This window comes from Carcharodon carcharias, chromosome 5 (genome assembly GCF_017639515.1).
Source record: "Carcharodon carcharias isolate sCarCar2 chromosome 5, sCarCar2.pri, whole genome shotgun sequence".
Lineage (NCBI taxonomy): Eukaryota > Metazoa > Chordata > Chondrichthyes > Lamniformes > Lamnidae > Carcharodon > Carcharodon carcharias.
Window position 1 is genome coordinate 10,823,584 of NC_054471.1, and position 25,042 is coordinate 10,848,625.

The following is a 25,042-nucleotide window of genomic DNA, read 5'->3' on the forward strand; positions in this document are numbered from 1 at the left end:
ATGGATTTCAGTAAGGCCTTTGACAACATCCCTCATGGCAGACTGGTACCAGAAGATAAAGTCGCACGAGATCAGAGGTGAGCTGGCAAGATGGATACAGAATTGGCTTGGTCATAAAAGACTGAGGGTAGCAGTGGAAGGGTGCTTTTCTGAAAGGAGAGCTGTGACTAGTGGAGTTTCGCAGGGATCAGTGCTGGGACCTTTGCTGTTTGTAGTATACATAAATGATTTGGAGGAAAATGTAACTGGGCTAATTAGTAAGTTTGTAGACAACACTAAGGTTGAAGGAGTTGCAGATAGTGAAGAGGATTGTCAAAGGATACAACGGGATATAGATCGGTTGGAGACTTGGGCGGAGAAATGGCAGATGGAGTTTAATCCGGACGAATGCACGGTAATGCATTTTGGAAGGTCTAATACAGGCAGGAATTATACAGTAAATGGCAGAACCCTTAAGTTCATTGACAGGCAGAGGGATCTGGGTGTACAGGTCCACAGGTCACTGAAAGTGGCAACGCAGGTGGATAAGGTAGTCAGAAAGGCATATGGCATGATTGCACTTCATTGGCAGGGTTATTGAGTATAAAAGCTGGGAAGTTATGCTGCAGCTGTATACAACCTTGGTTAGGCCACACTTGGAATATTGCGTGCAATTCTGGTCACCACATTACCGGAAGGATTTGGAGCCGTTGGAGAGGGTGCAGAGGAGGTTTACCAGGATGCTGCCTGGTCTGGAGGTTATTAGCTATGAGGAGAGGTTGGAGAAACTCAGATTGTTCTCACTAGAGCAACAGAGATTGAGGGGCGACTTGATAGAAGTTTACAAAATTATGAGTGGCATGGACAGAGTAGATAGTCAGAAACTTTTTCCCAGGGTGGAAGAGTCAATTACTAGGAGACATAGATTTAAGGTGAGAGGAGAAAACTATAGAGGAGATGTGCGGGGGAAGTTTTTTACACAGAGGGTAGTGAGTGTCTGGAATTCACTGCCAGAGGAGGTGGTGGAAGCAGGTACGATAGTGGTGTTTAAGAGGCAGCTTGACAAATACATGAATAGGATGGGAATAGAGGGATACCCACACCGGAAGTGCAAAATGTTTTAGTTGACCGGCAATATGATCGGCGCAGGCTTGGAGAGGCGAAGGGCCTGTTCCTGTGTTGTACTTTTCTTTGTTCTTTGTTCTTTGCTCTAAACACAAAGCTCTAAAGACTCTCCACTGGAAACACTTAATTCTTCCAGGAAGGGACAGGCCTGCTGTGAATTTCCAGCATTTTCATTTTCTATTTTAGATCTCCTGAGTTTGTAAATTTTTGCCTCTATCACTGCTCAAATATGCATTTCTGTTTCAAAATACACTTCCTACATTACAATAGTAACCACACTTTAAAAAGTACTTCATTGGTTGTAAAGCGCTTTGAAAGGTACTTAAAAAGGAAAAGAGTAAGTAAAATGAGTGTTGGTCCTCTAGAGAGTGACAGTGGGGAGTTAATAGTAGATAATAAGAAAATGGCGGGAGAAATGAACAAATATTTTGCTTCTGTGTTCACTATAGAGGATACAAAAAACATTCCAGTATTGGTACGAATCAGGAGGTGAATGGGAGAAAGGAACTTGGTGAAATTGAAATCCCTAGGGAAATGGTACTGAGCAAATTGATGGAGCTGCAGGCTGGCAAGTCTCTGGGTCCCAATGGACTATATCCTAGGGTCTTAAAAGGGGTGGCTAATGAGATAGTCAATGCACTGGTGTTAATCCAAAATTCTCTGGAAAGGTTCCATCAGATTGAAAAGTAGCAAATATAACCCCTATATTCAAGAAGGGACAGAGGCAGAAAACAGGAAACTATAGGCCAGTCAGCTTGATATCTGTCGTGGGGAAGTTATTAGAATTGATCATTAAGGAGGTTATAGCTGGGCACTTAGAAGAGCTCAAGGCAATTGGGAAGAGTCAGCATGGTTTTGTGAAAGGAAAATCATGTATAACCAATTTATTGGAGTTTTTTGAAGGAGTAACACGCGCAGTAGATAAAGGGGAGCCTGTAGACATACTGTACTTGCATTTCTAGAAGGCATTTGATAATGTGCCACATCAAAGATTATTACGGAAAATGAAAGCATATGGTGTAGTGGGTAACACATTAGCGTTGATAGAAGATTGGTTGGCTGGCAGAAAACAGGAGAGTATGCATAAAAGGGACTTTATCTGATTGGCAGGATACGACGAGTGGAGTCCCACAGGGGTCGGTACTGGGACCTCAACTTTTTATGATTTACTTCAATGACTTAGATAAGAGGAATGAAGACATGGTGGCTAAATTTGCAGATGACACAAAGATAGGTAGGAAAGTATATTGTGAAGAGGACATGAGCAAGTTGCAGATGGATATAGACAGGTTGAGTGAGTGGGCAAAGATCTGGCAATTGGAGTTTAATGTGGGAAAATGTGAAGTTGTTCACTTTGGTAAATAATGAGGAGGATAGCCTTAGATTACAGGAGGATATAGACGGGCGGGTCAGATGGGCTGATCAGTGGCAAATGGAATTTAATCTGGATAAGTGTGAGGTGATGCACTTGGGCGGGACCAACAAGATACAGGAATACACGATGAATGGTAGGACCCTGGGAAATACCGATGATCAGAGGGACCTTAATGTGCATGTCCACTAGTCCCTTAAGGTAGCGGGACAGGTAGATAAGGTGGTTAAGAAGGCATATGGGATACTTGCCTTTATCAACCGAGGCATAGAATACAAAAGCAGGGAGGTTATGCTGGAACTGTATGAAATGCTGGTTAGGCCACAGCTAGAGTATTGCGTGCAGTTCTGGAATCCGCATCATAGGAAGGGTGTGATTGCACTAGAGAGAATGCAGAGCAGATTTACCAGGATGTTGCCTGGGCTGGAGAATTTTTGTAATAAGGGAGATTGGATAGACTGGGATTATTTTCCCTGGAGCAGAGGAGATTGAGGGGGGACATGATTGAGGTGTATAAAATTATGAGGGGCATAGATAGGGTTGACAGGAAGAAACTCTTCCCCTTGGTGGAGGGTTCAATAAACAGGGGGCATAGATTTAAGGTAAGGGGCAAGAGGTTTAGCGGGGATGTGAGGAAGAATTGTTTTATCCAGAGGCCGGTGGGAATCTGGAGCTCACTGCCTGAAAGGGTGGTAGAGGCAGAAACCCTCATAATATTTAAGAAGTATTTGGATGTGCACTTGTGATACCATGGCATACAAGGCTATGGGCCCAGTGCTGGAAAATGGGATTAGAATAATTAGGCACTTGTTTGACCGGCACAGACTCGATGGGCCAAAGGGCGTTCTTCTGTACTTGTAGACCTCTATGACACTTTGGCAGGAAGAACGAAAAAGCAGAATACTAATTAAATGGAGAACGGCTGCATATTTCTGAGGTGCAGAGGGGTCCAGGTGTTCTAGTATATCAGTCACAAAAAGTTAGTGAAAAAGTTACAGAAAGTAATTAAGAAGGCTAGTAGAATGCTATCCTTTATTACGAGAGAGATTGAACCTAAAATAAGGATGTTATGCTTCAATTATACAGGGCATTGGTGAGACCTCACCTCGAAAACTATGTGTAGTTTTGGTCTCCTTATTTAAGGAAGGGCTTTTTTTTTGTTCATGGGGTGTGGGTATCACTGGCTAGGCCAGCATTTATTGCCCATGTTCATAGGGTATTGAAGAGTCAACCACACTGCTGTGGGTCTGGAGTCACATGAAAGCCAGACTAGGTAAGGGCAGCAGATTTCCTTCCCTAAAGAACATGAGTGAAACAGATGGGTTTTTATGGCAATCAGCAATGGTTCCATGGTCATCATCAGACTTTTAATTCCAGATTTTTAATGAATTCAAATTTCACCATCTGCCATGATGGGATTTGAACCCAGATCCCCAGAGCATTACCCTGAGTCTCAAGAATATCAGTGTGACAACACCACGATGCTGCCACCACCACCTCCCCCTAGTGTAAATGCATTGGAGGTGGTTCAAAAGAGGTTTACTACCTGGAATGAGTGGGCTGTCTTATGTGGAAAGGTTGGACAGATTGGGTTTGTTTCCGCTGGAGTTTAGAAGAGTGAGGGGTGTTTTGTTTAAGTATACAAGGTCCTGAATGGCCTTGACAAGGTGGACGTGGAAAGGATGTTTCCTATTGTGGGTGAGCGCTTCTCAGCCTCTGTTCTTGGTCGGTGGAGTGGTGTCATGAGCCACCTTCTGAGGGGATAGCCCTTGTCACCCAGCAGCCATCCATCCAGCCGGGCTGGAGCACTGAAGAGCCCTGGCACCTGGGAGTGTCTGAGGATGTAGGCGTTGTGGGAGCTGCCTGGGTACCTTGCACAGACTTGTAGAATCTGCATCCTGTGATCACGCACTGTCTGCACGTTCATGGAGTGGAAGCCTTTCCTGCTGACCAAGGCACCGGGCTCGCCTGCTGGTGCCTTGATGGCCACATGTGTACAGTCTATAGCACCCTGGACGTGGGGGAAGCCAGCAATGGCCGCGAAGCCTCTGGCTCACTGTGCCTGACTTGCCTGGTCCCAGTGGAAGAGGATGAAGGTGGATACACATCTGAACAGAGCATCTGTAACCTGCTTGACACAAGTGTGAACAGCTGATTGGGAGACACCACAAAGATCACTCACCAAGCCCTGGAAGGAGCCAGAGACATAGAAGTGGAGGGCAACTGTGAGCTTTAGAGCTACTGTCATGGGGTGTCCACCCACACAGTTAGGGGAGATCTCAGGGACAATCATCTGACAGATATAGTTGACCGTCTCCCTTTAGAAACAGATCCTCCTTTAACACTGCACCTCAGACACATTGAGGAGCTGCTTCGCCGCCTGTATACCCTGGCAGCAGGATAGTGGCATCTTCTGTGGCCCCTTCCACCTTGGACAACCTCTTGGCCCTGCGCCCCTTGTGCCTGCGCCTGTCATCCCAAAGGTGGTTCCACTGGAAGCTGAATGTGCATTCCTGGCCACCTCCCCCTTCTAGCCCTCCCTTCCTCCTCCTCAGAGGAGGAGGTGCCTCCAGTGGACAGTCAACTCCCATTCCCAAGCTAAGGGAAGGCTTCCTGAAATCTGCAGGTCCAAAAAAGATTCCCTCACTGCAGAGTGCTGACCTGAAGGTTGTGAGTCCAGACCAAGCAGCTGGTATGCGTTTTGAAGTATTGCAGCTCACATAGGCAAATATCAGTAACATTGAAAGCTCACTATTTGACAGAGCACACTCGCGACCCCAGTGAGCCCTCTTATCCTGCCCGTGGATGAGGTTTATACAAACCCGCCTGCCCGTTGCGCCCATGCACCAACCTGAAGATTGCACGGGCGCTGAAAAATCGTGGTCAATTGACACCTCAAGGGCCTTAAGTGGCCGGTTAATTAATGGCAGGCGCGCATCGGAGATCATCGTGCGCCCGCCCAGCGGAATACGGCGATGGCATGCAGTGATGTCAGGACGCTCGCCCCACGTCACCGCGCGTCATTTTACGCGTGTGCATGCGGGGCCCATCCCCGCACGCCAATGGGAACATTCTGCCCTATGTGAAAGATCAGCCAATTTTTAAAAGCTATTCATTAAATACAAATACCACAAAATCAAATAACTAAAAGCACTCAGAAAGTTTCCCGAGATGAAGAAAGGCCCAACCTACTTGGTTCTGATAGAGTGGATCTTGACCAAACAGTAGGTCGAGGTTGAGCAACAGTTTTTTCTTCTTTGACTTCTTTGCTTCCCATTCTCGCTCATCGGAGAGCTTCAGTTCATACACAGGCCGGGAGTTAAACATGGACAAGCGAGGCTCATCAACAAAGGCAACCAGTTTGGCTAAATAGATAGGGGAACAGTTGGGTTTTATAAAGAATGAGTTATTACACTGTCAAACAAAATGATCCCTTGATTAAATACTCTCTCATCACAAATATTCAACTCAGTCTTGTCAAAATCACAATACTTCATATATAACAAGGATAAATGTTGATTTTTATTTTGTTCAGTCTTCCCTTTAGACGTTTCCTGCTGAGTTGTGTTTCCACAGGTTTGGGTAGCCCCCAGTGTTCTCACCAACGTTGTCAATCCTCAGATGCAAACTCTGACAGTGATCGATGGCAGACTGCTCCAACATTTATATGCACTCTCTTCCCAGTAAGAGTCATTGCAGACTCTAATTGCCTTTTTAAAATTCCAGCGAAACCAATTCCAAAACCCTTTCAGTGAGTGCATTTCAGATCATAACAACACTGTGTGGAAAAAAAAATCCTAATTTCCCCTCTAATTCAGTATAAATTCATGACTTCTAGTTACTGACTTACTTGCCAGAGGAAACATTTTCTCCCTTCTTGCTCTGTCAAAACTCCCTAATAATTTCAAAAACTGCTATTAGGTCTTCCCTTAACCTTCTCTGCTCCAAGTAAAAAGTTCCAGCTTCTACAATCTCTCCACACAACTGAAGTCTCTCGTCACTGATTAACCTTCTCTGTACCTGCCCCTTTTCCAAGGCCTTGGGATCTTTACAAAAGTCTGGTGCTCAGAATTGTATCTTATTATCTTGTTCTTCACTCTTTCATGGGATGTAGGCATCACTGGCAAGGTTAGCATTTGTTACCCATCCCTAATTGCCCTTGAGCTGAACATTTCAGGAGGTAGTTAAGAGTCAATCACATTGCTGTGGGTCTGGGGTCAATGCAGGCCAAACTAGGTAATGATGGCCTAAAGGACATTGGTGAAACAGATGGGCTTTTGCAGCAATCAATGATAGTTGTCATGGTCACCATTACTGAGGCCAGCTTTCAGTTCCAGATTTATTAATTAAATTTCACCAGCTGCAGTAGTAGGATTTGAACCCACAAGGGCATAACATTAGCTTGGGCCTCGGGATCACTAGCCCAATGATATTATCACAACACCACTGTATTTTCTAACTGAAGCCTAGCCAGTCATTCATAAAGCTTTATCATAACTTCCTTGTTTTTGTATTCAATGCCCTCCTTACAAAGCTAAATATTCTAAAACCGACTTTTCAACTTGCCCTGTCACCATAAGGATTTGTGAGTATATATATATTTATATATATATATGTGCATGTGTGATGTGTGTGCATATATAGATATATATGTGTGTGTGTGTGTGTGTGTGTGTATTCTGTGAATGAATTTAACATGTGAAGTCCTATATTTGCCAATTATTTGCTCCTTACCAACAGTATTTTCCAGTACTCCAGTAACGTTTTGTATGTGTGTCAACAAATCTTCTGAGGTGGGGGACAAGATCGGTTGTACAGGTTTCCTGTATTCTGATCTAAAATGTGAAAAATGGACAGGCACATTACATTGATAAGACTGAAGCCATTCCTGATGTCTCAGCAGAACTTAGAAAAATCCAGTGACTATCTTTAATGGAGCCCTCACAAGTTCAACAGGACAATCAGACAAGCCGATAGCTCATCAGGTTAAGTCCTGTGTTCCATCACACCCTGCAGAGAGATGCCTCTGATACCCTTCCTGGATTGAAACAAAGTTGCTCCACTTGGTAAGTTGATATATTGAGGCCCATTACGTCCCATCTGTGCCTGGAAACAGTTGTAGATGAGTTGTCGTCGGTTTTAAAATTAGATGGAATTAGTTCCCTCTCCGTAATTGCTTCCAGTTTTAGACCCTGTCCCACTTTTCAGCCAGATGGTGGAAGCTCCTCTCTGATCTAGGAATTTCATTACAATAGCTCTCTCTCTCTCAGCCAGTAATGGCAACAGGCTCACCACACACCACTCTGGCAAATGTCTCACCAAGCTTGTTTAGCTTAGTTTAGCCTATCCCCATTTCCCCCTCCTCCCTCTGGACCCCTTTGCTTCCTACCTTCCCCAATCTCCATGCTTGAAATTGCAAATTCAAAATCCTAAGTGTTTATTCTAACCCAGGGTGGGTTTTTGGTGGGTGGGTATCTGTGTGAGTTAGATTGGGCAATTATAATCCCCAAAACACTAATAATCCCCGATACCATATGTCACAGATGCATCTGTCCATGACAGTATCGGTAGGAGTGACCATCGCAGCAACTTGTGGAGATGAGGTCCTGTCTTCACATTGAGGGTAACTCCATTGAGTCGTGTGGCATTACCACTGCGGTAAATGGAGTAAATTTCAAAAAGATACAGCAACTCAAAACTGGGCATCCGTGAGGCTTTTTGGAACATCAGCAGCAGCAGAATTGTTTACAAGCATAATCTTCATGACTTCATGGACCGACATATCCCCACTCTACTATTACCATCAAGAGAGGAGATCAACTTTGGTACAATGAAGAGTGCAGGAGGGCATGCCAGGAGCAGCACCAGGCATACCCAAACATGAGGTGTCAACCTGATGAGTCTACAAGACATGACTACTTACGTGCCAAACAGCAAAGGCAGCAAGTGATAGACAGAGCTAAGTGAGCCCACAACTAACGGATCAGATCTAAGCTCTGCAGTCCTGCCACATCCAGTTGTGAATGGTGGTGAACAATTAAACAACTCACAGGAGGAGGAGGCTCCACAAATATCCCCATCCTCAATGATGGGGGAGCCCAGCACATCAGTGCAAAAGATAAGGCTGAAACATTCGCAACAATCTTCAGTTAGAAGTGCCAAGTGGGATAATCCATCTCAGGCTCTGCTTGAGGTCCCCAGCACCATAGGTGCCAGTCTTCAGGCAATTTGATTCACCCCATGTAATATCAAGAAACAGCTGGAGACACCCGATACTTCAAATGCAATGGGACTTAACAACATTTGAGCAATAGTACTGAAGACTCGTGCTACAGAACTTGCTCTGACGTTAGCCAAGATGCTCCAGTACAGCTACGGCACTGGCATCTACCCAGCAATGTGGAAAACTGCCCAGGCATGCCCTGTCCACAAAAGGCAGGACAAATCCAACCCAGCCAATTACAGACCCATCAGTCTCTTTTTTCATTCTTTCATGGGATGTGGGCTTCACTGGCTGGGCCAGCATTTATTGCCCATCCCATATTGCCCTTGAGAAGGTGGTGGTGAGCTGTCTCCCTGAACCACTGCAGTCCATGTGTAGGTACACCCACAGTGCTGTTAGGGAGGGAATTTCAGGATTTTGACCCAGCGACAGTGAAGGAACGGTGATATATTTCCAAGTCAGGATGGTGAGTGACTTTGAGGGGAATGTTACTTGCCACTTGTCAGCCCAAGCTCAGATATTGTCTACTCTCGATCAACCGCAAAGTGATGGAAGGGGTCATAGACAGTACTATCAAGCAGCACTTGTTCAGCAATAGCCTGCTCACTGATGCTCAGTTTGAGTTCTGCCAGGGCCACTCAGCTCCTGACTACAATATGGCCTTAGTCCAAACATAGTAAAAAGAGCTGAACTCTAGAGTAATTGCCCTTGGCATCAAGACTGCATTTAGCCAAGTGTGGCATCAAGGTGCCCTAGCAAAACTGGAGTCAATAGGAATCAGCGGGAAAACTCTCCACTAGTTGGAGAGATACCTAGCACAAAGGAAGATGGTTGTGGTTGCTGGAAGTCAGTCACCTCAGTCCCGGGACATCACTGCAAGGGTAGTGTCCTAGGCCCAACCATCTTCAGCTGCTTCATCAATAACCTTCTTTCCATCACAAAGTCAGGAGTGGGGATGTTTGCTGATGATTGCACAATGTTCAGGACCATTCGCAACTCCTCAGATACTGAAGCAGTCCATGCCCAAATGCACTCAAGCTTGGGCTGACAAGTGGTAAATTACATTTACACCACACTCCACACAAGTGCCAGGCAATAATCATCTCCAAGGAGAGAAAATTCAGCCAACTCCCCTTGACATTCAATGGCATAACCATCGCTGAATTCCCCATTATCAACATCCTGGGGATTACCATTGACCAGAAACTGAACTGGACTAACCATATAAATATTGTGGCTACTAGAGAAGGTCAGAGGCTGGGAATTCTGTGGCAAGTAACTCACCTCCTGACTCCCTAAAGCCTGTGCACCATCTACAAGGCACAAGTCAGGAGTGTGATGGAACACTCCCTATTTGCCTGGATGAATACAGCTCCAACAACATTCATGAAGGTCAACACAATCTAGGGAAAAGCAGCTCATTTGATTGATGCCTCATCCACCACCTCCAACATTCACTCCCTCCACTGCCAACGCACAGTGGTAGCAGAGTACAAATCTATAACATGCACTGCAACTCCTCACCAAGACTCCTTTGACAGCATCTTCCAACCCGTAACCTGTACCACCTGGAAGGACAAAGGCAGCACATGCAAGTTCCCCACCAAGCCACACACCATCCTGACTTGGAAATATATAGCCATTCCTTAACTGTCGCTGCATCATCCTGGAATACCCTCCCTAACAGCACTGTGGGTGTACCTACACCACATGTACTGGAGCAATTCAAAAAGGTGGTTCACCTTTTCAAGGACAATTAAGGATGGGCAATAAGTGCTGGCCTAGCCAGCAGCACCAACTTCCCATGAAAGAAAAAGGAAAATATGCCTGGACCGGAGGCCACCCATTGCCAGGAGGTACACAGTAGGATCAGCTGGTAAGGCTGCCTGACCAGCTCTTGCAATTGGGATGGCAATGCTGGGGGTGTGTGGGCTTGTGAGTCTGAAAGAGGGGGATGTCAAAGTGTTTCTTGTGGGTCTCCTGCTCTTCCTTGCCTCAAAAGGAAAGTTAATGAACAGCTGCCCGTTTGGGACTCCTATGCCGCTGTTCCACCATTTATTCTTGGTGGGAAAGTCACCATGACTTCCCCATTCAGTCGACCGAGTTAAATCTGTGCTGGTGACATCATTGGGAGCCGCCATGGATGTGTAGTAATGGAAACCGCTGTCCAAACCGCTTGTTCAATAGAACAGGTTGTAATGGGGAACAGTCAGCTCCTGGCAGCTTCAGGAGCGTAAATAACCTGGGGAGTCCTTTTGGCTCATCCATCCAGCTTCCACAGAGTAGGTAGGGTTAAAGCAGCCCCCTCCTTTTGGTCTTGTTTTTTATTGGGATTACCTTCCCTTCTCGAGCCCTATATCCCAGTCTTTGCCTTGTGTTCTTCTCACTCTGACCTTCTACACAAATCTGCTTCAAGGAGCCCAGAAGCAGTTCTAGGTCTTTCAGCCTTCTGCATTTCCCTGCCTACATTATTCTGCCTGAATTCTCTCCTCATAGAAACATTGGAACGTAGGACTTAGGAGCAGGACTAGACCATTCGACCCTTTGAGTCTGCTCTGCCATTCGATATGATCATGGCTGATCTGGTTGTGGTCTCAGCTCCATTTTCCTTTCAGCCCCCCAATAACCCTTGACTCTCTTGTCTATAAAAAATCTATCTAACTCTGCCTTGAATAAATTCAATGACCCAGCCTCCACTTTCTGGGGAAGAGAATTTCACACACTGACAACCCTCTGAGAGAAAAAAATTCTCCTCATCTCAGTCTTAAAAGGGATACCTCTTATTTTAAAACAGTGTCCCCTAGTTCTAGTCTCCCCCACAAAAGGAAACATCTTCATGGCTATCCACCTTATCAATTCCCCTCAGGACCTTATTTTTTATTGACTCTTTCACAGGCTGTGGCTATTGCTGGCTAGGCCAGCATTTATGGCCCATCCCTAACTGCCCTTGAGAAGATCTTATATGTTTCAATAAGATCACCTCTCATTCTTCTGAACTCCAATGGCTAAAGACCCAACCTGTTCAATCTTTCTTCACAAGATAAGCCCTTCTTCCCAGGAATGAGTCAAGTGAACCTTCTCTGAGCTGCTTCTAACGCATTTATATCCTTTTCAAATAAAGAAACCAGAACGCCATACAGTATTCCGGATGTGGTGTCACCAATGCCCTGTACAGCTGCAGTAAAATGTCCTTACTTTTATATTCCATTCCCCTTACAATAAACACCAACAATCTATTTGCCTTCTTAATCAGCTGCTGTACCTGCATACTAACTTTTTGTGATACCTAGATCCCTCTGTACCGCCAAGTTCTATAATCTCTCTTGCGATAAATGAATTTTTAAAAATATTTTTGGGGAATATTATGTTATTCTGTGAAAAGGCTATGTGTGTGTGTTTGTGTGTGTGTGTGTGTGTGTGTGTTTGTGTATGATTTAATTCAGCTGGACAGAGATTAATAGGAGACAGGTTGTCTGGGGGGGGCTTTAAACATAAATAGGTAGGAGGTGTTGGGTTTGAGATACAAGTGAACAGCTTAGATTGAACAATGGCATTTTTACATAAATTGAGAGTTTGTTTGAATATCAAAGGGGAGTCAGAGGTAACAAGAAACATGTTGGCATCTTACAGGAGTTCTATTGGTGAATAAAAGTGCGGATATTATATTTTATTGACCCAAAAGCAAAGACAAGATGGAAACATGAAAGATCTTATGTTTGGAAGGATTTGAGTTTCAAAGAGGTGTGAGCACAATGGAACCTGAGATGAAAGGGGAAAAAATGTATTTTATAGTTGCTATGGGGAGCTTAGGGGGGCTGTAGTTGCTTGAGCTGTTGGGCTGTTGAACTAGAGGTGTGAGGTATAGCAACTAGAGCTGTTGCTGAGAGGATGCAGTTTGAATCAACCATCCAGGAAAGCCAGAAAGGGTTGAAAAAAGCAGTTTTATTCCAAAGGCTGTAATTTCACAGCAGAGTGGAAGAGAGTTAAAGGTCATGTAGTATGCCTTTATTCATGCTACAGCAGTTTGCCTTGGGTAATATTACTGGATTATTTTAAAGTTAAACATCTATAAGGGAGTGTTGCCTAGAAGGTGTTTACTTGTGGGTCTGACCAAGTAGACAGTCTTTTTGGGGAAAATTTTGTAAGGCTAAGTTTAACTGTGTATTCGTAATCTTGAGTGCTTAAGTTTTCTTTTATTCTTGTTAATAATACGTTTAATTCTTAAAATCCCAAAAATGTTACTGAACTTCTTACTGCTGAGATCAGTACATCCCCTTCTTGTTTTCAGAATATGAAAAAGGGACATGGTCCATAAGCCAAGTTTCCCTCTGGGATTTGGTTTGCGCAGCAATTAACATTGGCTGTGGTCATAACACTCTCCATTTAAACTGTACACTGCTTTTCCATTCATCCTGCCAAAGTGAGCAATTTCACATCTTCCCACATTATACTCCATCTGCTAAATTTTTGCCCACTCATTTAATCTGCCTACATCCCTTTACAGACTTGTTACCTCCTCTTCACCTGTAAAAGGCTCCTTGACATTCCTGCAAACAACATTGCATTCTAATCCTTCACCTAATCCATGGGAAGTGCTTTTAGATGGTTGATTACAATAAAGGTACTGAACAAATGTAAGTTGTTGCTTTTGTCACTTACCTGTCATCCAAGTGTTCTTCAATTTCAATTTCATTTCCTATAAAAGTAAACACAAATTACAATAACAACATGTTTTAAGATCTGTAGAGGCAACTGCACTAAATACAGCGTAATCTAAATAACCTGCTGGACTCAGCAGCAGCATCTCAACCAGCCCACCCACCCACATGCAGACTAGGACACACACACAAACAACTAAACACTAACACACCAACTCACACAGACCCTAATACACACCCAACACACAAACACAAACACACACAGTAACACCCACCCACTCACACCAACACACACACACCCACAACACACATTAACATCCTTTCTTCTTGTTTGTCTTTTGAGGTGAAGATAACCATGTCCATCATCTAGGGTATTTGGTAAGGTTCTGTTGGGTAATAGATGACTGCTAAGACTGAATTGTGTTTAGAAGGTTCTGCTGCAAATAGAGCAGCATTCCACAGACACTTGAGTTTTGGACAAATTGCTGGCTCAGTATTTCCTCTTCTTGTTTTCTCTCTGCCTCTGATATACACTTGCTTTCAAAGGAGGCCGCACTGTTTATCATTTGGTTGCACTAGGTGCAACAATACTGGGGGAGCTTCTCCCAGGACTCGAAGTCGATGTCGAAACTCCAAGTGAAGCGTTAAGAGCGCCCTAATGCCCACACACCCACAAAAACACATCTCCCACATCCCCACACCAACAGACATTAACACTCAAAGAGCCACACCTACACACAAGTATAATATCACCATCGAAAGTGAGAGGGCACAGATTTAAAGCAATTGGTAAAAGAAGCAAAAGCAACATGAGGGAAAACTTTTTCACACAGTGAGTGGTTACATTCTGGAATGCACTGCCTGAGAGTTTAGTGAAGGCAGGTTCAATTGAATTCAATAGGGAATTAGACAGAAATCTAGAAAGGAAGAATGTGTAGGATTACAGGCAGAAGGTGGGAGAACAGTACTGATGAATTGCTCATTCGGAGAGCCAGAGCAGACACAATGGCCTGAATGAGAGCCCACCCTTGCTGTGACCCCATTGAAACCCCCTTCCCGGCAACTCCTACCCCATGAAAACCCTCCCACCATCACTTACCTCTGGCCTGGGTGGCTCCACGGTCCTGGACCTCAGGGAGGTATATTTCCTTCAGCAGCCGCTGCCTCCCTGGTGGTGCTGCTGAACAAAAGCACTGCTGACCAGCGGGCGGGACTTCCCACCTTTGGGGTCCTGATCCCGTGGAAGGCCGGCTGATGGCCTGTGAATTGCCTGCTTGGCTCATAAATCGACAGACCTACTCCAAGCAAAGCAGGTCTCTTGCCAGCTCCCCAGCCGGCAGCCAATACCCCCGTCTCCTCCATAAAATGCACCCCCCCAAACACTCACACCCATTCATATAAACAAACACATACAGACTAAAAACATTCACATACACACCCACACTAACACATCAACTCACCTGCACTTACACTTGCATACACATACACAGAGCCATCCACACACACAGACAATGGTTGCCAACTCCAGCTGGGCATATTCTGGGAGACATCAGCAGAAGTGATATCACAGAATCCTGGATGAACCAGTGAGCCCATTCGGGGAGGAGGGCCAACGTCCAACATTAGACATTAGACACCGAGCGCTGACAAACAACTGGATCGGGTTCAGCTCTCCAGCTTGCTTCCTCCACACCCGGTGTCCTGATGGTTACATTAACAGACTCAAGTGCACCAATTTGGGGCCATGGCCTCACGCCCTGTGCCTGCTTCCTGCAAAAACACTGATTCCCCTGCCAGTTCACATCACACTCACCTCAGCACTAAGGGGGAAAAAAAGCAGGGCAGCAAGCAGCAATGACACCAGTATACGTGCACAGCCACAATGTAATGTGCTATGCCATCATGTTGGCTGCACTTGCACTGGATTGCCACCTAGTCTTCCTGTGAAATGCCATTCAGTGAAATGGACTCTGTCGGGACAGGGACCAATTGAATAATGGGGAGCTTTATTATTTTAAAATCTCCAGCACTGCTTTTAATAACTTCCGGGAGGTTGCGGACGATTCCAGGAGTCTCCTGGCCTACCCAGGAAGGTTAGCAATCCTAACACAGACACAGACACACACACACATACACATGCACGCATACAGACACACATACGCTCACACGTAGCCATGTACACATACACATACAGACACACACACCCACATACAGATACACTCAAATAGAAAGATACATACACACATGCACATCCACACACAAAAACATATAAACACACATCCACACATATACACACACACCTATACATTTACACACACTCATGCATATACGCACACGTATATCCACACACACATACTCCCACACATGTACATCCACCCATGCAAACACACAGAGCAATGGGTGGGTGAATCACAGAAGATTTCAGAAGTGTTTTTTATTGCCATTCTGTACTTATGGTTCCAATAATGTAAACTAGTCTTCAGAAATTTCTTTGGGGTGAAATTGGTCTTCAGAAATTATTCTGCAAACTCAATGACAGTCAGAGTCATTTTACAAAGCAGACAAGAGGGAGTAGGCCATCCATTTTACCCCTGCTCAGCTTTCTTTTCAATGAAATCAAAATGTTGTTTCCCTGTGAGCCATGAATAGAAGCATATTCCTCCCTGTCCTACAGGGAACTCATGTCCTCTTCGCCATCCCCACCCCTCTAAGAAGGCCCTTCCAACTCCCCACATACCCCAAATTAATATCTGAAATGACTGTTGTGAACCTCTGGTTACCTGAAGTCCAAGACTATCTGCTGGGCACCTTACGTTCAGATAGGAAACATGCGGGCCAGCAAAGAATCACAGAATCACACAGTGCAGAATAGGCCCTTCAGCCCATCATGTCTGCACCGACATGTGAGAAACACCTGACCTACCTATCTAATCCCATTTACCAGCACTTGGCCCATAGCCTTGAATGTTATGACATGCCAAGTGCTTATCCAGGTACTTGTTAAAGGATATGAGGCAACCCGCCTCCACCACCCTCCCAGGCAGCACATTCCAGACCGTCACCACCCTCTGAGTAAAAAAGCTTTTCCTCACATCCCCCCTAAACCTCCTGACCCTCACCTTGAACTTGTGCCCCCTTGTGACTGACCCTTCAACTAAGGGGAACAGCTGCTCCCTATCCACCCTGTCCATGCCCCTCATAATCTTGTATACCTCAATCAGGTCGCCCCTCAGTTTTCTCTGCTCCAACGAAAACAACCCAAGTGTATCCAACCTCTCTTCATCACTTAAATGTTTCATCCCAGGCAACATCCTGGTGAATCTCCTCTGCACCCTCTCCAGTGCAATCACATCCTTCCTATAATGTGGCGACCAGAACTGCACACAGTACTCCAGCTGTGGCCTCACCAAGGTTCTATACAACTCCAACATGACCTCCCTACTTTTGTAATCTATGCCTTGATTGATAAAGGCAAGTGTCCCATATGCCTTTTTCACCACCCCACTAACATGCCCCTCCGCCTTCAGAGATCTATGGACACACACGCCAAGGTCCCTTTGTTCCTCAGAGCTTCCAAGTGTCATGTCGTTCACTGAATACTTCCTTGTCAAATTACTCCTTCCAAAGTGTATCACCTCACAATTTTCAGGGTTAAATTCCATCTGCCACTTATTTGCCCATTTGACTATCCCGTCAATATTTTCCAGTATCACAAGACTCTCAACCTCACTGTTAAACACCCGACCAATCTTTGTGTCATCCGCAAACTTACTAATCCTGCCCCCCGCATATGTTGTTTATATAAATGGCGAATAATAGGGGACCCTGCACAGATCCCTGTGGCACACTGCTGGACACGGGTTTCCAGGCACTAAAGCAGCCTTCTGTCATCACCCTCTGCCTCCTACAACTAAGCCAATTTTGAATCCACCTTATCAAATTACCCTATATCCCATGTGCTTTTGCCTTCTTTATAAGTCTCCCATGTGGGACCTTGTCAAAGGCTTTGCTGAAATCCATATAAACTACATCAACTGCCAACACCTCCAATACCTTGTCACTCCCTATATCAATTTGCTCAAGAACCTTGCAGTCTCTCTCCCCGAGTTCTATACCTTCATCCTCATTCTCTTGGGTGAAGACAGATGTGAAGTATTCGTTCAACACTCTATCGATGTCCTCTAGCTCCACCCATAGATCGCACTCTTGGTCCCTAAAGGGCCTGGTTATCTTCTTCCCATTGATATACTTATAGAATATCTTGGGATTTTCCCTACTTTTACCAGCCAGAGCTTTCTCATATCCCCTCTTTGCTCTCCTAATTGCTTTCTTAAGCTCCACCCTGCACTTTCTGTACTCCATTAATGCCTCTGCTGATTTCCTCCCCTCCTACCTGCTAAAAGCCTCTCTTTTCCTTCTCATCGTATTCTGAATATCTCTGGTCATCCATGTTTCTCTGGGCTTGTTACTCCTTCCTATCACCCTAGAGGGAACATGCTGAGACTGTACCCTCCCCATTTCCTTTTTGAACACCCCCCACTGCTCTTCTTAGATTTCCCCACAAGTAGCTGTTCCCAGTCTACCTTGGCCAGATCCTGCCTTATTTTACTAAAATCCGCTCTTCCCCAATCCAAAATATTCTTTTGCAACTTGTCTATTTCTTTGTCCATAACAAGCTTAAACTGTACCATGTTGTGGTCGCTATCACTAAAATACTCACCCACCACCACCTCAGCCACCTGTCCGGCTTCATTCCCCAGAATTAGATCCAGCACTGCGCCGTCCCTTGTTGGACCCTCTACATATTGACCTAAAAGGTTCTCCTGTACACATTTCAAGAAATCCACTCCATCCAAGCCCTTAACACTATGTCTTTCCCAATTAGTGTTGGGAAAGTTGAAATCACCTAATATAATTACTCTATTGTTATTGTTTTTACAAATTGTGCACATATAGTGGGAGTGGAATGGGGACTAGGTGGGGAGGTGATGGGGGTCATGGATATAGGGCCTAAAATTTAAGGAAATAACTGGGACAAAGACCCAGAGAATCAAGGTGAGCCCCCTAAACAGCTTGCCTCGGCACTCGGCAACTCCTGTGGCTGCCTTCAATCTGCGTTTGGGCACTGCAGGCTGGACTCTATCTCAGAGCCGCCAACTCCACTCCCCCTACCCCTCAATTTCCCACTGACTATCTGGGGATCTATAATAAACGCCTAATAACATTGTTTCCCCTTTTTTATTCCTAAGCTCCACCCACAAAGCTTCATTCAATGCCCCCTCCAAGATATCATCTCTCCTTACTGCAATAACTGACTCCTTAACTAATAATGCCATGCCTCCTCCTCTTTTACCCCCTCCCCTGTCTCGCCTGAAGATTCTATATCCCAGAATGCTGAGCTGCCAATCCTGCCCCTCCCTCAACCATGTCTCTGTGATGGCTACTATATCACAATTCCATGTGTCAATCCTCACCCTTAACTCATCCGTTTTACCTGTAATACTCCTGGCATTAAAGTAGAGGCCATCCAGCCTTGCCTTACTCCCTTGAAACCTCTGACTTGATTGTTTTACTGTATTATGATGTGTCCCTATTCTGCTAACATTGTGTCCCCTCCCCCTGTCGAATTAGTTTAAACTCCTCCCATAAGCATATAAGAAGTTAATATCTCACAGGCCTCACACTGCTGGTGGGTATTTGTAGATTGTTTGTCCTATGCTTTGATGCCGATTCCCCATAGCAGCTAAAATCCAACCTTACATCACACTGCACCACCCAGAGTCTCATGTTGTTAATTTACCTTGAACAGGCAGGCAGAGACAGATATAATACAGTCAGAGTTAAATATCTGACTGCTATCTGGTAATTGCAGTTAATTACTGACAATCAGGCAATTTGACCATTCCTTGTTCCTTTTTTAACTTTCTGTGTGACCGATTAAATCAGTCACTGTGAGACTACAGCACACACTCCCCTGGCTGTCAAACTTGAGACTGAACTGTGAGTCCCTTATTCTTGAAAGGAGTGATAGGATTTTGTAGAAAGGTCAGCCATTGTACCTCTAGTGTCCGGAACTGTAGAATCCATTTCTCTCGATTCTTCAGAAATATGTGACTGCTGTAAAGTCGCACCACTTTTACCAGACGTGCACATTTGATTGAAGGCTCGGCAGTGAGACATTTTGCTCTCTCGATAAGGGATTTCACGTTTAGATGGAATGTCAAGGATTACATTTACGATAAACAATGGTGCCATTTTCTGTGTCTGTTCTTCAATGTCTTTAATTTTCTGCAGAACATGTATAACACATCATTTATCAGGTTAGTGCCACATAACATGATGCAGCACGTACTAGCAATCTTGTGTTTGGGTCACAATGACTCCCCAGAACACAAACTAGAGCTTGGGAACAGCGAAGGTTAGTGACATGGCAATTTACCAGGATATTGGCTCAGATGGGGTGTATGTTCAGCAATCTGTGCAGTGAACTTACAGTCCTAAAATACCTAATCATGTTAAAACCAGCAAGAACAATGAAAAGTTTTTTTTTTAAATGGTGTAAAAAGAGATATAAAGGGCCGGATTTTTGCTCCCAGGAGGGTAGCTGGAGTCGGGAAATTTCCCGGCTTGCCCACCCACCTTGGGAGATAGTGTCCTGTCAGACCCGATTGCTGCTTGGGAGTTGAGGTGGGGGGAGCAGAGTTGGCGGCTCTGAGATGGAGTTCAGCCCACAGTGCCCAAACGCAGATTGAAGGCAGCCACAGGAGTTGCCAAGTGCCGAGGCAAGCTGTTTAGGGGGCCCACCTTGATTCTCTGGGTCTTTGACCCAGTTATTTTCTTAAATTTTAGGCCCTATATCCCTGACCCCTCACATCCCATCACCCCCCAACCTAGTCCCCATTCCACTTCCATGCATCTATGACACATCATACCAACCTATGCCCACCAATCCACCTCCATGGCCCCCAGGGCAAACTTATTGCCAACTCATGCCACCCAATGCCTCCAACCCATTATTACCCTTTGCCCTTACCACCCTCCATGCCAACTCACCCTGTATTTACCTTTGGCAGACCTAAGGAGCTATGTTGTGTTATGATCCCAACTGATGTTATTACTAGAGAAGTCAGATCCCAGGTGGAACCCAGCTTGACAGATCCTAACTTTTACTTTTTGTTTAGATACGTGGAGAGTGGCTACTGAACAGAGTCACAGGAGTCAGCTGGTGAACTTTTAACAAAAGAATACAACATTTATTCAACAAAAAAAGATGAACTATATTACAATACTCCTTCACCCACAACTATACCTTCACAGAAAAATGCAGATTTGTAAGGATAACACAAGGTACAACAGCTACCTGATACTCTAATGTTCAAGTAAATACAGAGTCCATGTAAACCAATTGGCAACCTGTGGTCTGGAGCACCACACTCTGAAACCAAGTGACAGATGCCACCCCAACCAGATGCTATGGATCCCTCATCAATTCCCCCCCAGATTCTTGTCACGCCATGAGCCAATTGGTCTCACTGAGCTCTGTCTTTTACGTGAGGATTTCTTACGAACATATGAACATACAAACTAGGAGCAGGAGTAGGCCACTCGGCCCCTTGAGCCTGCTCTGCCATTCAATAAGATCATGGTTAATCTGAATGTAACCTCAACCCCATATTCCTGTCTACCCCCAATAGCCTTTCACCCTCTTGTTAATCAAGAATCTATCTAACTCTGCCTTAAAAATACTTGAAGACTGCTTCCACCGCCTTTTGAGGAAGATAGTTCCAAAGATTCACAACCCTCTGAGAGAAAAAATTTCTCCTCATCTCTGTCTTAAATGAGCAACCCCTTATTTTTAAACAGTGACCCCTAGGACAAGAGGAAACATCCTCTCCACATCCACACTGTCAAGATCCCTCAGGATCTTAAAGGTTTTAATTAAGTTGCCTCTTATTCTTCTAAATTCCAGTGAATACAAGTCTAACCTACCCACCCATTCCTGGTATTAGTCTAGTAAACCTTCTGTGAACTGCTTTTAACACATTTACATCTTTCTTTAAATAAGAAGACCAGTACTGTACACCGTACTCCAGATGTGGTCTCACCAATGGCCTGTACAACTGAAGCATAACCCCACTACCTTTGTAATCAATTCCTCTCACAATAAGCTATAAATTTCTATTAGCTTTCCTAACTGCTGTACCTGTATACTAACATTTTGTGATTCATGCACTAGTGACCCAGATCCCTCAGAGCTCTGCATTCTCTCACCATTTAGATAATAAGCTTCCTTTTCATTCTTCCTGTTAAAACGAATGGTTTTCCAATATCAACTCTCGAAGAACTCGCTCTGGAATCTTCTTCCAAACAATGCACTCTCTCACAAATGCTCAACCGTACCAACAGTACACCACTGCTTCACAGGCCCATAGTAAAAAGTTACAGACCTTCAGCTGTCCCCTTGGATCATCCGGCTTCTCCCAAGCCTTTGCCTTTAAGTCTGCATCCTGCAGCTTTCTCCCTTTAAGCCTGGAGCCTTCCTCTTTGCTTCTTACTTTCACTTCCACAAAACAAGAACTTTTCCAGATTCCTGTCCTTGTCCTCTGACTAGGCTGTCCTCTTGGAACTTTTCCTGTATAGGATGGATGTGATTGCACTGGAGGGGGTGCAGAGGAGATTCACCAGGATGTTGCCTGGCTTGAAACATTTAAGTGATGAAGAAAGGTTGGGTAGACTTGGGTTGTTTTCATTGGAGCAGAGAAGACTGAGGGGCGACCTGATTGCAGTGTACAAGATTATGAGGGCCATGGACAGGGTGGACAGGGAACAGCTGTTCCCCTTAGTTGAAGGGTCAGACACGAGGGGACAGGAGGTTTAGGGGGGATGTGAGGAAAACTTTTTTACCCAGAGGGTGGTGACGGTCTGGAATGTGCTGCCTGGGAGGGTGATGGAGGTGGGTTGCCTCATATCCTTTAAAAAGTACCTGGATGAGCACTTGGCATGTCATAATATTCAAGGCTATGGGCCAAGTGCTGGTAAATGGAATTAGGTAGGTAGGTCAGGTGTTTCTCACGTGTCGGTGCAGACTCGATGGGCTTAAGAACCTCTTCTGCACTGTGTGACTCTGTGATTCCGTGAATCTGTTACACTCCCCTAAGATTTGGGGGCTTTCTTTTTTAGTTTCTGGAACCTGCTCCAATAATTTCCTCTCCTGTCCAGTCTCTCTGGAACCCTGGCTTCAACTCCAGTTTGGAACTTGCTATCTGTACCTTTGATATGCTGCTTCCAACTGAACTCAAAGTGTTTTCAACTGAACTGAAGCTACTTTTCTGTCTCTGTGGGCTTCCTGTTGTTAGGCAACAGACAGTGTTCTTTCTTCCTTTTTTGTTTTAATTCCCCTTCAAGATTCATAATGTCTTCATTAAAATGAAAGCATCTTTTAAAGTGAAACTGAAACTTAACTTCTCCATTTCTTAACACACAAATACAGAAATACAAATTAAACTTAAAGATATACCTTATTCCTAACACAAATTCAAATGTAACTTACTTAAGCTATCTTTATTTCCAAACAGTTGAGAATTAATAAAATAAAGGTCTGAATATGTATTACAGCCTTGACTACATTAAAAAAAATCCCATTCATGAAAGCCGATTCAAACTTCTAAATACCCTCAAGTACTTAATCCTATATAAAAGCAAACAGACTTATATTCATAACCCCAAATCAAAAACAGCTTGTCTTTTAATAAACTCTTTGAGTTGTCAAGCAAACTGTGACCATAGAACCTCCCTGCTGAGATAATCGTAGGTTGTGGAAAGCAACTTAGCATTAATAATGACATAATGATAGTCCTTGGGCAAATGTCAACAAACACCTATTGTAGCTGATAGGAAAGAATGCCAGGAGGTGGTGGTGGTGGTGGTATAGTGGTAATGTCACTAAACAAGTAATCCAGAGACCTGGGTTTATCCTCTGGGGACTCAGGTTTGAATCCCACCATAGTAGCTAATGAAATTTAAATTCAGTTAATGAATCTGGAATTTAAAAGCTAGTATTGGTAATAGTGATCATGAAACTTATTACTGATTGTCGTAAAAGCCCATCTGGTTCATGAATGCCCTTCAGGGAAGGATATTTGATTATGGGCCTACACGTGACTCGAGACCACAGCAATGTGGTTGACTGTTAACTGCCCTCTGAAATGGCCGAGCAAGCCACTCAGATGTTTCAAATCACTACAAAGACTACAAAAAGCAATGAAGCCGGATGGATCACCTGGGATCAACCTCGGCACCGGAAGTGACAACAGCAAACTCAGATATGTGGACCATGCAAAGCCCATGATACTAACATCTGAGGGCTGGTGCCAAAATTGAGAAAGCTGTCTCACAGACTAATCAAGTAACAGCATGCCATTGTTATACATGTGGAATCATACCTTGCAGATAATGTCCCAGACACCAGCAGCACCATCCATGGGTATGTCCTGTCCCACTGGCAGGACAGACCCAGCAGGTGTGGCAGCACAGTGGTATACAGTCAGGAGGGAATTGCCCTGGGCATCTCAACATCGACTCTGGATTCCATGAAGTCTCATGGCATCAGGTCAAACATGGGCAAGGAAACCTCCTGCTGATTAGCTCCTACCACCCTCCCTCAGCTGATGATTCAGTGTTCCTCCATGTTGAAAACTACTCAGGGCGGCAAGATTGTAGTATTTACTCTGGTTGGGGTCTTCAATGGCCATTACCAGGAGTGGCTCGGTAGCACCACTACTGACTGAGCTGGCCGAGTCCTACAGGAAATAACTGCTGACTGGGTCTGCAGCAGGTGGTGATAGAACCAATAAGAGGGAAAAACCTACTTGACCTCATCCTCACAATGTACCTATTGCAGATGCATCTGTCCATGACAGTATCGGTAGGAGTGACAAGCCGTACAGTCCTTGTGGAGACGAAGTCCCGCATTCAAATTGAGGATATCCTCCATTGTGTTGTGTGGCACGACCACCGTGCTAAATGGAATAAGTTTTGAACCAATCTAGCAACTCAAAAATGGGCATCCATGAAGCACTCTGGGATATTGGCTGCAGCAGAATTGTAACCTCATCACAATCTGTAACCTCGTGGACGGTTATATCCCCCATTCTACCCATTACCATCAAACCAGGTGATCAACACTGGTTTAATGAAGAGTGCAGGAGGGTATGCCAGGACCAGTGCCAGGCATACATAAGAATGAGGCTTTAACTAGGTAAAGTGACAACACAGGACTATTTGCAAGCTAAACAGCGAAAGCAGCATGTGATAGACAGAGCTATACGATTCCACAACCAATGGATCAGACTTAAGCTCTGCAGTCCTGTCAAATTCATTCGTAAATGGTGATGGACAATTAAACAGCCAGTTGAAGACGATGATCCACAAATATCCCCATCCTCAAAGATTGGGGAGTCCAGCACATCAGTGCAAAAGACAAGGCTGAAGCATTTGCAAACACCTTCAACCAGGAGTGCCTATTGAAAGATCCATTTTGGCCTCCTCCTGAGGTTCCCAGTGAGGTGAGCATGACTGCCCTTGACATCAAGCATTTGAGCAAGTACAGCATCAAGGAGCCCAAGCAAATCTGGAGTCAATGGAAATCAGGGGGAAAACTCTGCTGGTTGGAGTCATACCTGGCAC